Source organism: Anabrus simplex, chromosome 3 (assembly GCF_040414725.1).
Source record: "Anabrus simplex isolate iqAnaSimp1 chromosome 3, ASM4041472v1, whole genome shotgun sequence".
Classification (NCBI taxonomy): domain Eukaryota; kingdom Metazoa; phylum Arthropoda; class Insecta; order Orthoptera; family Tettigoniidae; genus Anabrus; species Anabrus simplex.
The window spans coordinates 135,158,226-135,175,400 of record NC_090267.1 but is presented as its reverse complement, the minus strand read 5'-3'; the positions used below and the strand labels follow the sequence as shown (position 1 = coordinate 135,175,400).

The window sequence follows — 17,175 nt, the reverse complement described above, 5'->3', positions numbered from 1 at the left end:
AGAAAAACAGCTTCTTCCACTGGCAACACAAAGTCCTATTTCCTTAAACCTGTCACCGGAGATAATGTTACAGCGTCTGAGTTGACAATTGTGTATCATAACGGAAAACGCCATCAAAGCTGTGCAGGTTTGGACTGTGGCAACAAATTGTTTGGAAATATTTTTGTGATTACGAAACTGCGAATTAAGTGGTACTTGGCAACCCTATATCCACATCAAGTGTCAACCCCAATAAACTGGAGAAAAGGCCAGGAAGAAAATAAAACATTAATAAAGTAAATCACATTTTTTTTTCCCGTCACCAGCTAGACACACATGCGCTCAGCCGGTTCATAGTTCGTTGGATCTCTAAGTCACTTTTTTTCTATGCGTGTATGTTTACCCTTTAGTCCCGTTACCTGATACGGAGTCGGGGATGAGGCGAGATGAAATGTATGGCACGTGTTACAATCAGTCACTACTGATCTGCATTTAGAGCAGTCGCTCAGGTGGCAGATTCCCTATCTGTTGTTTTCCTAGCCTTTTCTTAAATGATCGCAAAGAAATTGGAAATTTATTGAACATCTCCTTTGGTAAGTTAATCCAATCCCTAACTTCCCTTCTTATAAACAAATATTTGCCCCAAATTGTCCTCTTGAATTCCAGCTTAACTTCATATTGTGATCTTTCCTACTTTTAAAGACACCACTCAAACTTATTTGTCTACTGATGTCATTCCACACCATCTCTCCGCTGGCAGCTCGGATATTTTAATGAATTAATTTTAAAGACTTCTTGAAGAACTCCATTAAATAATTGTTCACCTGTCAATAATAAAACCGATATATATATTGTATTTTTAACTTATACTATTTTAGCTATTAAGATGGTTCAGTACGAGAATATCAGGATCCCGATAACATTTGATTGTGAGGATGAATGTTAGGCTGAAGATGCCCACAACTAGGGCGAAGCATGTCCCAATTTAAGTGTCATGTATAAGTTATAAACATTCTTATAAATGTATTGTATTGGACAGGTTGACTATTTTAATAAACTTAATTGTTATAAGATAACATACCACTTAGTCGAGCAGCTCGTCTCCCTTCTCCCAAGTCTTTCCAGCCCAAATGTTTCCAACATTTTTGTAACGCTACTTTTTTTGTCGGAAATCACCCAGAACAAATCGAGCTGCTTTTCTTTGGATTTTTCCAGTTCTTGAATCAAGAAATCATGGTGAGGGTCCCATACACTGGAACCATACTCTAGTTGGAGTCTTACCAGAGACTTATAGGTCCTCTCCTTCACATCCCCACCACAACCCCCAAACACCCTCACAACCACGTGCAGAGATCTGTACCCCCCATTTACAATCATATTTATGCGACTACTCCAATGAAGATCCCTCCTTATATGAACACCCACGCCGGATGCTCTTCCTGACGCCAAGATCAGTTGAGGGGCTGAATTCATTTTTTGTACCAATTTTGGACTAACATTTTGTACAATACAGGCTAAGCTCGGTGCTTGTTTTCACACACTCGTATCTCAAATTATAACGCTCTAGGAGACCGAGCTAGTGGCCGTGCGGTTAGGGTCGCGCGCAGCTGTGAGCTTGCATTCGGGAGACAGTGGGTTCGAACCCCACTGTCGGCAGCCCTGGTTTCCTATTTTCACACCAGGCAAATGCTGGGGCCGTACTTTAATTAGGGCCACAGTCAATACCGTCCCTTCCCTATCCCATAGTCGCAGTAAAACCTATGTTTGTCGATGCGAATAAAGCAAGTTGAAAAGGAAAAAAAAATATATATATATAGAGGTAGTGGTTAAACTTAAATTGGCATTGACATCAATACTACCGGTCTTAGAAGAATACATGCAAAAGGACTTATCACTGCCATGTTCCACATTAATAAAGTAAATGTGCGGCTCCTTGGTTGAATGGTCAGCATACTAGCCTTCGGTTCAGATGGCCCCGGGTTCGATTTCCGGCCGGATGGGCCTTAACAAACCTCTCTTCATATACACAAAACACACCACACTACTCAACACAACAGAAAAGGCAATAATGAATACATCCTTCCACATAGGATTGGCGTCAGAAATGACATCTGACCATAAAACTGGGTTTACCCACATCAAGTGTCTACCCAAATAAGTTGGAGAAAATGCAAGGAAGAAAAGAAAAAGAAAATGAACGAAATTTGTCAGAAGTCTTACCACCCATATAAGGTACCGTATGGTGGTGGTGGTGATCATTGTTTCAAAGTGAAATGCAACTTGGCAAACATCCTCTCTTAACACTACTCAGAGGTCTGACCCTTCGAAGAATGAAGGTATCGGCAAAAAGGAGAAAGAAAGGCCACGAAGAGCGTGAAGGTGAAAGACTCCCTAGACCTCGTAAATCTAACATCGTCGGGGTCGCAAGAGAACAAGAACTGACCAAGGAAGTTCGGATGTAAAAGGAAAAATGAGAAGCATATCACAGTTAAGTGTAAACAATGTCAAACTCAGATAAGGACCCCGTGGTCACCGAGCCACGCTTCCAAGTTGACAGACCCTAGAGTGTACCTCATTTAGTCGCCTCCTACAACAGGTAGAGGATAACGGGGATGTATTATACGCCACAGCCACAAAGGAGCTACAATAATACACAAACACACAATACGGTATATCGTAAAGCACCAACATTCAAAATGAAGAGGGAAATAATTTGACCTCATCAACGACTCTTTTTTTCGTCTTCAATATTAGTAATGGTCAAATAATCGAGTGTTGCAGCAAGCTGCTGAAAGCACTCCAGCGAGGTAATATGCCTCAAAGGTATCATTTACACCAGGGCCTCTCAGAGTGCATGCACCAGGTGCATGCACTGTGCACGGTGCAAAAGACGACTGCGCTTGGTTGACCAGAGTGCAGACCCCCCCACTCCTCGATTTGGAGCAATAGCGCTGTCTCTCTCTTTCCCCACGCCTGTCTCGCTCGCTCCGCCTGTCCCCGTCTTCCTCACTTGCTCCCTAGCGCTCCACATCCGAGCCGAGTTGAGCCGAGCTTAGCCGAGTAGCCCAGAGACGAAGCGTTGGTCCGAGGCGAACCGAGCGGGACGGATGCACAGTGCACGGAGCTCTTGCGCCTCGATTTGCACGCGTGAGATTTTGGGCGTTTGAGAGGCCCTGATTTACACGTTCACTTGCCTAGAGAATTATCATCGCCATCATAAATGCATTACGCTAGTCGCGTGGTGATTATTAAAATTGATAACCGTATTTATTTGTTTAATGGAAAGAGCAAAGTTAGCTGAACCAGGCTGAACCCTTTGTATCTCCATCTTGAACAACAAGAAAATTTAAACTTGGTTAAAATAACTACAGCAGTAGTCTACTTTCTTTCCTGCCCACTGGCGAATTCAGATCGACAGGGTGGATTTATGGTGTAACAGGCGCATCTCGCCGAATCTGTAGAGGGCCCCTTGTCTTAAGATACCCCTGCATATATCTGCTGCAAATGTTAAATGTTCTATAAATGATTTAATGAAATCATAATTAAAATCAGTTTACTATTTCTAGTAATGTTATCTGAGCCTCCGTGGCTCAGGTGGCAGCGCGCCGGCCTCTCACCATCGGGTTCCGTGGTTCAAATCCCGGTCACTCCATGTGAGATTTGTGCGGGACAAAGCGGAGGCGGAACAGGTTTTTCTCCGGATACTCCGAATTTCCCTGTCATCTTTCATTCCAGCAACATTCTCCAATATCATTTCACTTCATTAATCATTGCCCAAGAGTAGTGCGACAGGCTTTGGCAGCCGGCACTATTGTTATCCTCGCCGCTTCATTCATCCCATTCCTGACCCGGTCGAATGACAGGAAACAGGCTGTGGATTTTCATATATAGTAATGTTATCTGTTTTACGTCCCATTAACTACTTATACGGTTTTTGGAGACGCCTAAGTGCCGGAATTTAGTCTCGCAAGAGTTCTTGTACGTGCCCGTAAATCTACCGACACGAGGCTGACGTATTTGAGCACCTTCTAATACCACCGGACTGATCCAGGATTGAACCTGCTAAGTTAGGTCAGAAGGCCAGCGCCTCAACCGTCTGAGCCACTCAGCTCGGTTTTTACTATTATTCTCTGCATCTAATACTGTACAATGAACACATTATTTCATTCCCTTAAAACCTAACATCCCGTGGCGTGCACTGAACCCCATCGCTGGGGTAAAGAATTTCGTATTAACATTTTCTAATTATCCCTTAGAACGCTTTTTATAATGTTTAAAAAATTGCGAACATCTAAGCCAAGCCAAGTACAGCTGTCTCGACAATCCGCTCACACTACCGCAGTTCAGCTTCTCGAGCGACCTAGGTTTCCTTGCCGGCGCGATAGACAGCTACCCCCAGCGAAATTAAGGCTCCTTTTATAGTTACATGCCACATGCTACACGCCACACGCCAAGCATGTGAATTAACATTGTTTAAATGGGACCATTTTATACTTACCTGCTCGCGTCTCGCGGTCGCTTCCTCCCGCCAGGCATGTGACTGAGGCGGGTCGGGACGAGCAGGTGGCCGCCACGCCTGACATGTCACGCCGCGCGGGTGGGACCAAAACCTTATGGGAATGTTTATAGTTGACGCTTCATGCCGGGCGGTTCAGTACAGTTTGTGGTCTAGTCGAGTGCTAACCAGGACAATGGATGCTGGATTAGATACGGAACTGCTCATTAGCGAATGCAGTGTAGATCGGTATTATGGGATCCAGGTAACGAAGACTACAAAAATCGAGATCTTCGGAATAAGGCGTGGGAGTAAATCTGCAGCGTTATCACCCCTACGTATGAAGAAAGATTCATATAATGCACACTCTCGAAACCAAACCGATTCGGGTCAGTCCCAATTGAGTTATGTCCTCCCAAATCAACCTTCTACATCTTTGTCTGATCCAGGTCAATTCCAAATTTACTATAATGATCCACATCAACGCCGGCCATCATATATTTGCCTAGATGAATCTACACATTCTTGGAAATCAGCAAGTTCTGAATAGTTTTAAATGTGAAATGACTAGTCAGCAATATACAAAGGACATTAACGTTACTCAAAGCTAAAGTTACAAACATAATGTTAGAAATAATTTACATTTAGTTTTTTACATGGTATTTTATATAATGTTCTTTGTATTTAATACATCTGTAGATTGTAGTTTCACAGAACCGCTCTATTGGACGAATGGGCAGGAAGTGTTTTCTTGTAATATGGAACTGACATTATATTTTTCCAAATAATTCATCAAATGATTTTGGGGTCATCCTAAAATAATCAAAAACATTGTTTCGTCCTCTCGTGGGTCAGTGTAAAGGATTTTGAAAGCTCCTATCATATACTGTATATTTGAATGTTCAGAGGATGAAAACTGAAATGCCTTTTCCTCTCTTTTTTTTTCCTGCCCTTATCTCGCAGAGGTATGCAGCTGCCATTGTACCTGCTCGACAGATACGAAACTATAAAAGGGTCCTTTCCAAGTGCGAACGCCACATGCCTGGCTTGAAGCATGTGGCATGTAGCATGTGGCATGTAAGTATAAAAGGAGCCTTAAGATCACTTGGGTGACGCATGCACTTGAAGCTTCCTCGAGGCGGAGCTGTGGCCCCTCCCCCGACAGCAATTAACGACGACAGGCCAGCTAGCTTAGGTAAGGGGTGTTACTTTTAATACTTGACACTCGAAGTCTTCAGCGCCGCACACTAGAGACTGCAAGAAAAATATCAACATCTTAACAGTATAGCCTCTTGCACATCGTCTTGCTAATAAAAATAGAGCCAGTATATGAAATCAATTGTAATACAGAAGGGTATATTTTAGTCTTGGGTTTCGGCATGTATACAGTTTTTTCGAGCAATTCATTGATGGCACGTGTAGAATGTGTGTTCCGATAGCCGCAGAAAAATATTTAGGTTGCCCAGCATGAACACATACCGTAGTTAAGTCTGTGACGGTGGTATATAGTGAATTTTTGTAGTGTTCCTCTTGGATTTTAGGTGAAGGTTTTGCGAGTTCTGTGGCATTCTCCATGAATATAAGGTGTGTTATACGTCGTGACAAATATCTTTCTAGGTCGACGCCCCGAACAAATAGCTTTTTTTTTTAAAAAAAGCTATAGATTAAATATTTTGATGCACGTACACTCGGTATGCGAGTGAAACTATAAAACTTCAACGACGCTAAAATACCAGTTAAATTTTGCTGATTAGTTTAGATTAGGCTTTTTAAGTAAAAAAACAAATAGTTAGTCCCAGTGTATTTTTGTGAAAACCATGACTGTACTATCACGAAGCGTCACCGGATGAAACTGTAAGTAATCTATAGATTAGTCCGACCCCGTGGTGTAGGGCGGCCCCGGGTTCGATTCCCGGCCGGGTCAGGGGTTTTTAATTGTAAATGATTAATATCCCTGGCCTGGGACTGGGTGTTTGTGTCGTCCATAACGTTTCTTTCCTCACATTCAACACTTTACACTTTCGCAATTTCCAAATACACGCAGGTTCCTAACATATGGTGCAAGTAGGGGCAAAATATCTTTCTAGGTCGACGCCTCGAACAAATAGCATTTTTTTTTAAAAAAAGCTATACATTAAGTAATGATAGCGTGGTCACTGCCGTGAATATCAATTTGGAAGTATGTGCGATCGTGTGGTTGAAAATATGCTTGAAAGATCTTTCTCAGGTGGACCTTTCCACGAAAAATGCAGCCTTATAAAATGGCAATGTTGACTTTAGAGAGTGTAGTGTTGTTTATATTTTTACAAAATCGTTTTTACGGCTAGGGTAATGAATATGTTCACCGCACGCCACTGCTAGCATCATATTACAAGAACTTCCTCGCAGCTTTAATTCTAGCAGACGAGTCTATGTCGTAAGTTATAACGCATTATACTCTATGCACAACATTGAAAAGCAATTCAAGTACTCTAAAGAATGTGTTGATCGCAGATAGTTAACTGCGGTATTTTAAGAACAGTAAATGATCTCTCGTCACTTGCATTACAAATTGGTGACGTAAGAAATATTTTGAAATTTGGAAACGTCTCTTTAAAACCAACTCTTTCAATAAGTACAGTAGTTTGTACTCGTAAACGAAATAAGTGCTGCAATTCATCACAAAATTCATAAAAAAGAGAACACCTTGAAAGACTAAAGATAGGAAGTTTATATTCACAGGACATGTTCATTAGTATGTTCTGCAGAAACGATTAGCATTTCAGTCCCCTAGGTTCAGTATGTGTCCTGTTGCCTAGTAGCAGTACCGAGTTAAGGTGTTTGGGGGCCCTGGGCTATTAAAAAATGTGGGGGCCCTTCTTCGTAACATCACGTAAGACTAGCATACTGAAATCGTTATAGAACTACTTCCACTAAAATTGATGAATAGGGAAGTGTTGAAATAGACTACAATTTTTCTCTATTTTTCATGTTAATATTTCATAATGCCGAAACATATTTTACATTTGTCTCATCATCACTATCAAATCGACATACAAAACAGACGTTTTTTGGCACCACTAGGATATTTCCTATGCATTTTAGAAGAACATTACAGATGTAACTAACGAATGGTTCAATAATCAGAGGTGAACTGGAAGTTCTCTTCCTGATGCAAAGATACAGTGTAGCATGCGCATTCCACCTGCTTCCCCTGTCCCCTCTTGCTCACTTCCTACACCTCTTCCCCCCTTTCCCCTCTGCCTGTACTCGCAAGCTGCCAGATTTAAATTTTCGGCAACAATAACCTTTACAATAATTACAGTGCGTAAGTAGCGAGGATTCTCCGGACGGTAATTGATTCTAGCAGTGATGAAATACTAACGCGGACAGCTGATAAGAAAGAAGGAAGGAAGGAAGGAAGGAAGGAAGGAAGGAAGGAAGGAAGGAAGGAAGGAAGGAAGAGTGCGTGTTCGATATTTTGCGAGTGTAAATATTCATATACATGCACGGAGGTGGAGCAGCAGGCCTTTTTATACAACTTTAGGTTCGGCCAAGGGCCGGGGCCCTTGGCACGCGGGACCCGGGGCTGCAGCCCTTTAGCCCCCCTTTTAATCCGGCCCTGCCTAGTAGGCACTGGGTCCTCCATGGGCACTGATAACTTGTTCCATGCGTGGTGGCATCGATGCGTACAAGGCGCGAATGGCGTCCTGGGGTATAGCCATACTTGCTGCATCCACCTGGTTCCACAGTTCATCTTTGGTGATTGGCATTGAGTCACAGCGCCGCACCCATTGTTTCACCATATCCCGCACATTTTCGATTGGCGACAAGTCCGGTGATCGGGCGGGCCAGGGCAACAGTAATAATAATTTCGTGTGGCTATTTCTAGCCGAGTGCAGCCCTTGTAAGGCAGACCCTCCGATGAGGGTGGGCGGCATCTGCCATTTGTAGGACACTGCGTGTTATTGTGGTGGAGGATAGTGTTATGTGTGGTATGTGAGTTGCAGGGATGTTGGGGACAGCACGAACACCCAGCCCCCGGGCCATTGGAATTAACCAATGAAGGTTAAAATCCCCGACCCGGCCGGGAATCGAACCCGGGACCCTCTGAACCGAAGGCCAGTACGCTGACCATTCAGCCAACGAGTTGGACAGGGCAACAGTGTGACATCCTGTGACAACAAGAAGGCACATGTTCGTGCAGCGACATGTGTTTGCGCATTGTCTTGCTGAAATTTGGCGTATGGGACGTCGTGTAGAAAGGGTATGGCTATGGGTCGCAGGATGTCATTCACGTAGGTCAAACTGGTCACAGTGCCCTGGACACGCACCAGCTGTGATTTGTGGTTGTACCCAATAGCACCCCACACCATAAGGCCTTGAGCTGGCGCTGTGTCTTGCACGAATGCAGTCAGTGTGATGCCTTACCCAAAATGCGGCCATCATTTTCAAACAAACAGAACCTGGGTCCGAAAACACCATCTGCTGCCATTCCTGTCCCCAGTGACGTCGTTCCATACACCATTGCAGTCTAGCATGTTTATGTCAAAGGTAGGTGGGGAAGTGGACGACGCGCCGGTAACCCAGACCGTAATAAAAGGCGACAGACTGTCACTCCTGATAGTGTACGATGTGTTACACTGTTCCACTGTTGCGTCAGAGCCGAGGAGGACGCAGATCTGTCCTGCAATGCCATTCGGATGATGTGTCGTTCTTCTCGGGGGGTGGTCTGGGTGATGCGACCACAACTATCTCTTCGTGTTCTACGGCCTTCTGTGGACCATTCTGTACACACCCGTTGCAATGCCGACACACTTCGTCCCACACGAGCAGCAATTTCCCGGATGGATGCATCACGTTCTCTCATGCCAATAATACGCCTTTTTTCAAACACTCATTTGACGGTACGGTTCTCGTATACATCTGCGAAGCATCCTACACGTCTGCTCAAGTCACACTGATCCATTGCCTTCGGTTTATAGGGACAACGAGAGCCACAGGCACATTTTACCAGTCGGTGGTGGTGCGCCGAGATGTCGATGTGGATCTTGAACCTGAGGGCCGACGTGGTCCAAATGCTAATCATTTCTTCATAACATACTAATGCGCATGTCTTTTGAATATGAACTTCCTATCTCTAGTCTTTTACGGTGTTCTGATTTTTATGAACATGAATGTAAATTCAAGGTATGTCACATGACTGGCGCTATAACGATTGTAAACTACAATTAATTTTCAGTGCGTGGGATTAAATAAAACATCATTAGTATAGAAGTTAATAGTTGTGGTTAGTTTTGATATGCGAAATGTTATTTTTAACATAACTTCTACGAAACTCGGGGTCATTCGCGATTGCGACTTGCGTCACCCCATAAATCCGCAACTGGTTTCTTCCAGAGCTACCTAATCCCTACATATAGAGAACTCGCTGTCGTATTCTAACTTGACCTTCTACGTTATCCAATGGGGCGAGACAGGAGGTGGTGGTGATTATTGTTTAAGAGGAAGTACAACTAGGCAAACTAATACCGTACGGATCGGAAGAGAGCAAGAGCTGACCAAGGGAGGTCAGGTAGGAAAGATGAAAGTGAGGTATCTTAAGTTTGGGGAGACGTGGTCTCCAACTCATGCTCCCAAGCTGAGAGCTTCTTGTCCCCCTTCGCTTCATACGACAAGCAGAGGATACCGTGGATGTATTCTACCGCCCCCATCCACGGGGGGGGGGGGGGGGGGGATGACAACCAGGAGGAGTCGGGCAGGGTGGCTCGGATGGTAGAAGCGCTGAGTCCAAGTTGGCGTTTTTGATCCTGTCTCAGTCCGGTTGTATTTGAAGGTGCTGAAATACGGCAGCTTCGTGTCTGTAGTTTTACTAGCACATGAAAGTACTGAGGGTCAAAATGCCGGCAACTCGGCGTCTCCAAAAACCATAAAAGTAGTTACTGGGATGTAAAACCAATAGCATATCAGTAATACTGTGGTCTCAGCTAACGTGAGCAGACATTTTAAACTGACACCATCCAGGCTGCCTGCGCGTCAATATCGACGTTCCATTTCCTCCTGCTAGATAGCACAGTACACCGGAACTCTGTCGGGCGATCTATGACTGAATTTTTAATTCACTTTGTCAGGTATACAACAAATGTGTGAATAGAGATCTTTTGCATGCCGACTTCGTACTACATGGAGTGTCGAATGAACTCCTTTCCGCCCTTAAAACAAATCTGACTACCATACCTCTGCCAGGTTTGAACCCGCGATCTTGGAACCAGGAGGCCGATGTTATATCACTGATCCACACAGGGAGATAACATTATCATTACAGGCTGATGACACCGTACCTGGCTTCTCACTGTGGTTCGAACCCCTCCTTATGCATGTGGGATTTTAAAAATAAAAATCACGTCTCTGTGGTTCGGATTCTACATAAAACGTGACAACGATACCATGTCTTAAAGCTGGGGTCATCTGAAAATTTGCGTCATGAAATTACTGATACAAAATGTGTGATGCGATGCTACATAGCAACGGCGCAGGCTGTCATGTGAAGTATTGATGGATGGCCTCATCTCGTCATACTTTAGAGAACTGATTATTTCGTCCATGGCAGTTCCACAGGCCTGAGTCAGTTTCTCCCTTTCGCTGCGCTGGATCTTACACTTGTCGATTCCAAATTCCATACGGAAATCTCTCAAAAACGATTCGTTAGATGCAAATAAATTAATTCGTCATCAATTTGAGTTTCATTTATTGAAAGACAAATTTACGATCGTTTGATTTTCCCAAAGGGAAATTTGGCACTATTTTTGTTTTTGATATTGCTTGCTATTTTGCTCCCGTTACTGTAATTCCCAACCAGGACCCACTCTATGTTGTATTACAAGAAGTGCTCTTCTTTTCTGTGCAGGAATGTTGGTGTTATGGCTCCTTGATCTTCTTCTCCTGCAATATGGCGTCGCATTCCAGAGGTAGTAAGTCCATTAAAATAATAATAATAATAATAATAATAATAATAATAATAAAATCCTCCAAGGATATTTATGCCCTCAACAGAGATGACAACGCTTGCTTTATTTCCGACGTGCCAGTATTGAAAATCCTTAGCTCTAACATATTTTAATAAAAATAATAATATATTATTATTATTATTATTATTATTATTATTATTATTATTATTATTATTATTATTATTATTATTATTATTATTATTATTATTATTATTTAATTTGGAGGTTCATTAATAGCGAGGTCATCAGCCTCATGGGTGAAGAAGCATTAATGTAAAGTTTGAATCCTCATCGAATGAGAATATCAAGTGGAGGAACTTGGAAGAACCAGGAAAGGCAGTGGGCCTCGCCAACCCAATACGGTACTCTACTGTGAGAGCTGGTCAGGGGGAAGTGGTAGTGTTCAAGTACCAAAAACAACCGCTTGCTGATAATTATGAATTGTGTGTTCTGGATACTTTTAAGACCTACTCGTTGCTTACTTCGTTGATGCTGTTCAGAAGGAACTAGACATAATCTATAGCGGATGGTGTTGATTCTTTTTCCGGCGATATGGATTTCTTTATCAACTTCATCAAGGGCGATTCGAAACGTAACTTCAAAGTTAAGAGGGTTAGAGACAAGATACTGGAGGCGGCAAAGGCGTGCTTGGTCAGTCCGGATGTTCGTGTGTTTGGTTCCCCGTCAGGAAATCGAGAAATTCAGAACCATTTCTGGAGAGGTGGTTCAATCAGCCTATACGAGAAATGAGCACCAAGGCGGACGGGCATAGAGCTAACCACTCTATTCCATTAAGTCCGAGGTTACGGATAGTACAATTCTCCAAGGGCCTTTATGCGTGCACAGAGATTACTTTCCGTGCCTTCGTTTCGCTGTGCCATTAATGAAATTCCCTAACTCTAGAACACATCCAATTTTCACAATATTAATAACTTTAAACCGATTCAACTAAGATTCTTCACTTCAACTACGCTGTAAAGTTTAAGTAAATCACGCTGGGAGGAAGTGTTCATCTTCCATTATTCATTTCGTCTGCTGGTGAACTGTTATTAGAATTCCCTGTACGCTGAATTCAAGCTGGCTGATAAAATATGTTAACTATGATCGCGGTCTCTAGCACCTTTAGTCGGGGTTTTGCAAAATATTTAAGGAAACAAACACCATTCGCAAGGATGTCAATAAAAAGCTTCAGCATCTCATGAGATTTTCCGGGTTTGTCACAGTTTCCACTCTAAAATATAAGACTAAAATATAAGGCTACGTGGTGGTGGTGGTGGTGGTGATCATTCTTTTAAGAGGAATTACACCTAGCCAATCATCCTCTATTAACATTAATCAGAAAGAAAATGGAAGAGGTCCGACACTTCGCAAAATGAAGTATTGGAAAAAGAAAGACAAGGACCATGAAAGTCGTGAAAATGAAAGACTTTCTAGGCCTCGAAAATCTAATGCCGTTGGGTGGTGGTAGTGATTACTATTTTAAGCGGAAATATAGCTAACAACCATCCAGTCTTACCACTACTTAGAGAGGGAAATGGAAGAGGTACAATCCTACGAAGAATGAAGGTAATGGCAAAAGTAAGTGAAAGGCCACGAAGGGCACGAAAATGAAAGACTCTCCAGGCCTCCCAAACCAAATATCGCCGCGGTCAGAAAAGAACAATGTCCAAGTTCTTTGAAAACATTTATGAAAAGGGAAGGTAAACAAATGATAGAGAATCTGCCACCTGGGTGACAGCCCTAAATGCAGACTATCGACGATTGATTGAACAAGAGTCGACCAAGGGAGGTCGAATAGGAAAGGTGAAAATGAGGAATTTGGTTAAAATAAATGGAAGTAATATCAGTTTGTAACTGTTCCCTCTCGTCAAAACACTTGAGGAGATGAAAGTTATTATCTTGGGACACATGAATATTAAATAAACTATTTGTGGCTTGCCCGCAAATTGCCACGCAAATAGAAACAATCAACATTCCATGGTTCCCCATTTCTCTGTGTAATGTTTGGGCGCCATGGTTACAGTTTTAAATAAAACTGTAAACCAAAATTTATATTTACTAGCATAGAGACTTACACTTAAATCACAGGGGTAGGATTTTAAATAATTAACCATTAAGTATCGCTTAAGAAAGAAAATTAACGCAAAATAAAATACAAATGAATTTATTATACAAAAAAAATGAGATGAATCGGAAAAGTTTCCTTAAAGCGTGGAGGGATTTAAAATTTACTGAATTTACTATCGCTTGCTTTATCTAATTGAAGCTCACCAATTACAGCTTTCGTTGACGTCATCTGGTTTCCGTGGTTACTCGTTCTCTTCTTCTCGATGTAGAATTTGCTCCATGGACATCCTTCCTTCCTTCTCTGATATGGTACGGGCTATCTGGACTAGCACTCCCTACATGCCTAGTCTTTAAATTAGACATTGGCCCTATACTTGTAAAAACTGATCAGCTTTGATCGTATGAGGAGAAAATTCAGAGATATGAATTTTTCCATATTAGTAGAAATCTCAATCCAACTGAGCTACACTATTTATACGGTACAAACTTGTGCCAAAATTCCGTAGACTTGAACTAAACATAGTTCTTCGTCCACAATATTTACTGAAAATAACACAAGCCGTAAGCTTGTTTCGTTTCACGTAGATCCGATAACATTACCGCAGCTGAGTACTGTATCGAAGCGATAACACATTGTACAAAAATAACTATGTCGCGGAGCGACCACACACTGTATCAAAAATCAAATCACGTCGTACAAAGTAGATGTTCACAGTAGAAGTAGTAGTGATGGAGTATCTCTTAGTTAGGTTGTAAGGTTGGAAGGTCGTAAGGTCGTAAGGTCCCGTTCTCGTGTTGAGAATCAGTATATCTCCCGGGCTCACCCCCACTCTTGGTAACAGTTCAATCTCAAAACTCATATACAACGAAGTATCTGATTCGATAGATCGAAGCATCAACTCCCCTTTCTCTTCTTCCTCGACAAGTCCAGAAGGCGTGGCGATGATATAGATGACCAGCTTGCAAGCCTCGCGCACGGGTCGCTGTTTACTAGCCTTGGTCATAAAATAATCCCATGACTCACGCAAAATCCCAAGCTTCAAGAATAACCCTCCGTATACACAAACATGAGATGAAATGAAAACAACTATGTCTCAACATATTGACCGTATTTACAACATAATGAATTCTTATCCTACATAATATAATAATTTAAATAATAAAACGATGTTATCATATATACAATATGATTCCAAAAAGCCTTGATTACAAATGATTGACGTTGAATAAATATGTTATTACAAATAATTGCCGATGGCGGATAAACTTGATATCAAATGATATCGCGTAAAATGATATTATATTAAATTAGTAGGGCTGGAGAAGCCTGGACGGTTACAAGTTCCAGCTAGAAGTAGAACGCAGCCCGGAAGGCGTTTTGAAGAGGGTTACGCAGTAACATTCGCGCGCTTTGTAGTATGACGTGCTTTCCGCTGAGCCAATATAATCATTTCAGTAAGAGGTGCCTGTTTGTGCGGGTCACGAGTGAATGTTTCGAGTATTATTTGTAAATATCATAATCAACGAATTTAGGGAACTATTTGCGTGTGTACGGTAGATCTAGGAAGAGCAAAAAGACAAGTATTCCGTCGACAGGCGAGGGAAATAGTATTTAAAGTGTATTTGTATTTTGTAAGCATGCAGCAGCAGGCGTTCATAGGCGGAGAAGGTGAGGAACGCCATGTTGCCACGCTTCAAAAGAAGACAGCACTCGCGTTTGGTATCGGCCTGCGAACAATACAGAGGATAAAACAAGCTTCGGAAATAAAAATAATGCGGTGTTCAGGTCGCCAGAGAAGAACCCTTAGAGGAAGAAGCCAGTGACGGTCCTCGATGATTTCAATAAAAATGTTCTGCGTACAACAATATTTGATATGTATAAAAACGGCGAATGTCCTAAGGCATTGAAACTGGACCGTCCATTTACCTACCTTAATATCTCGAAAATTTTCCTCAACACTTTCGCGCGTTTTGATGTTAAAAATTAATTTGAACTTTTAGGAAACGTTTAAGCCCACGAAAAATATAGGTCATCGCTTTGGAATTCAAGATATAACTGGAAGAAAAAATGTTTACACATTCATGCTGTTATGCTCTCTGCACTTCGCCTTCATTTATCTCAACTTCCATTTAACTTCTTTAATATCTCGAAAATTTCCCTCAACACTTTCTCGGGGTTTGATGTTAAAAATGAATTTGGACTTTCAGGAAACTTTTAAGCCCACGAAAAATATAGGTCGTCGCTTTGGAATTCAAGATATAACTGGATGAAAAAGTGTTTACACATTCATGCTGTTATGCTCTCTGCCCTTCGCCTTTCACTTCTCTCACCTTGCATTTTCCTTCCTTAATATCTCGAAAATTTTCATCAACACTTTCGCGGGGTATGATGTTAAAAATTAATTTGGACTTTTAGGAAACGTTCAAGCCCACGAAAAATATAGGTCATCGCTTTGGAATTCAAGATATAACTGGATGAAAAAATGTTTGCACATTCATGCTATTATGCTCTGTGCACTTCGCCTTCATTTCTCTCAACTTCCATTTACATTCTTTAATATCTCGAAAATTTCCCTCAACACTTTCTCGGGGTTTGATGTTAAAAATTAATTTGGACTTTCAGGAAACTTTTAAGCCCACAAAAATATAGGTCATCGTTTTGGAATTAAAGATATAAGTGGATGAAAAAATGTTTACACATACAAGCTGTTATGAGTAGGCAAATTGGCATCACCGCACCTCATACTTCTGTTTCTCTCTGCGCAACGAAACCGCCTTCCGGGCTGCGTTCTACAGTGGTCTTGTGCTCACCAATCCACTCTATTTACAACGAGGGAACGTACGAATTCGCACAGCAAATTTCGATTTTATTTTGACATATTCGTGAAATTTTCAAACTGAAACAGATAGTAGGACTCCAATTTTTCGCTAGTCTTTTTTAACGGGTGATTTAGGAGCTCCAAGTTCACGGTGCGCTCCCTGAAGGCAGCCGTGCGTGGTGGGGGATGGTGGAGAACGGAACGTGCGGAGAAGGAAGGCAAGACAACACAGCCACTGGCTGTGAACTCTGATGTGTCCCGGCACGTACTGTACATTCAGGGCGCGCATCGCGAACTTGAGAGCTCCTAAATTCCCCCTTAAAAAGAACTAGTGAAAAATTAGACCTCCACTACTTGTTTTAGTTTTAAAAACCTTCACGAATATGTAAAAATAAAGTCGAAATTTGCCGTCGGACTTCATACGTTCCCTCGTAAGTAGAGTCCGTGGGGATTACCCCTTTAGTCGCTTTAACGACAGGTAATATATATCGTGGACGAATTCGACCACTTTACCGGAAAGGATGTAGCATCTAAGGAAGGTAGGGGAAAACCCAGAAAATAATTTGAGGGGGAGAAGGAAACGGTTAGATATATAGGTACCTACCGTTCGCAAAGGATTTGGCGTTGCTCCATCGATGAGGAAAAACAAGAATCACGTTTGGAAAAATATTACCATGGTTCACAATATCTGTGTAGAGAGAAAAATGCATGTCTGCCTCTGTGGTGTGGTTAGTGTGATTAGCTGCCACCCCCAGAGGCCCGAGTTCGATTCCCGGCTCTGCCACGAAATTTGAAAAGTGGTACGACGGCTGGAACGGGGTCCACTCAG

The 17,175-nt window shown here is 42.2% G+C and overlaps 1 long non-coding RNA gene across 2 annotated transcripts in view; it reads left to right on the top strand.

Moving 5' to 3' along the window:
- Positions 1 to 17,175, top strand: part of LOC137499014 (uncharacterized) — a 327,147-nt gene that overhangs the window by 45,307 nt on the left and 264,665 nt on the right. For both annotated transcript variants that reach the window (XR_011017972.1, XR_011017973.1), the window contains exon 2: positions 11,361 to 11,421. This is a non-coding gene — a long non-coding RNA (uncharacterized lncRNA). The remainder of the gene's footprint in view (positions 1 to 11,360; positions 11,422 to 17,175) is intronic.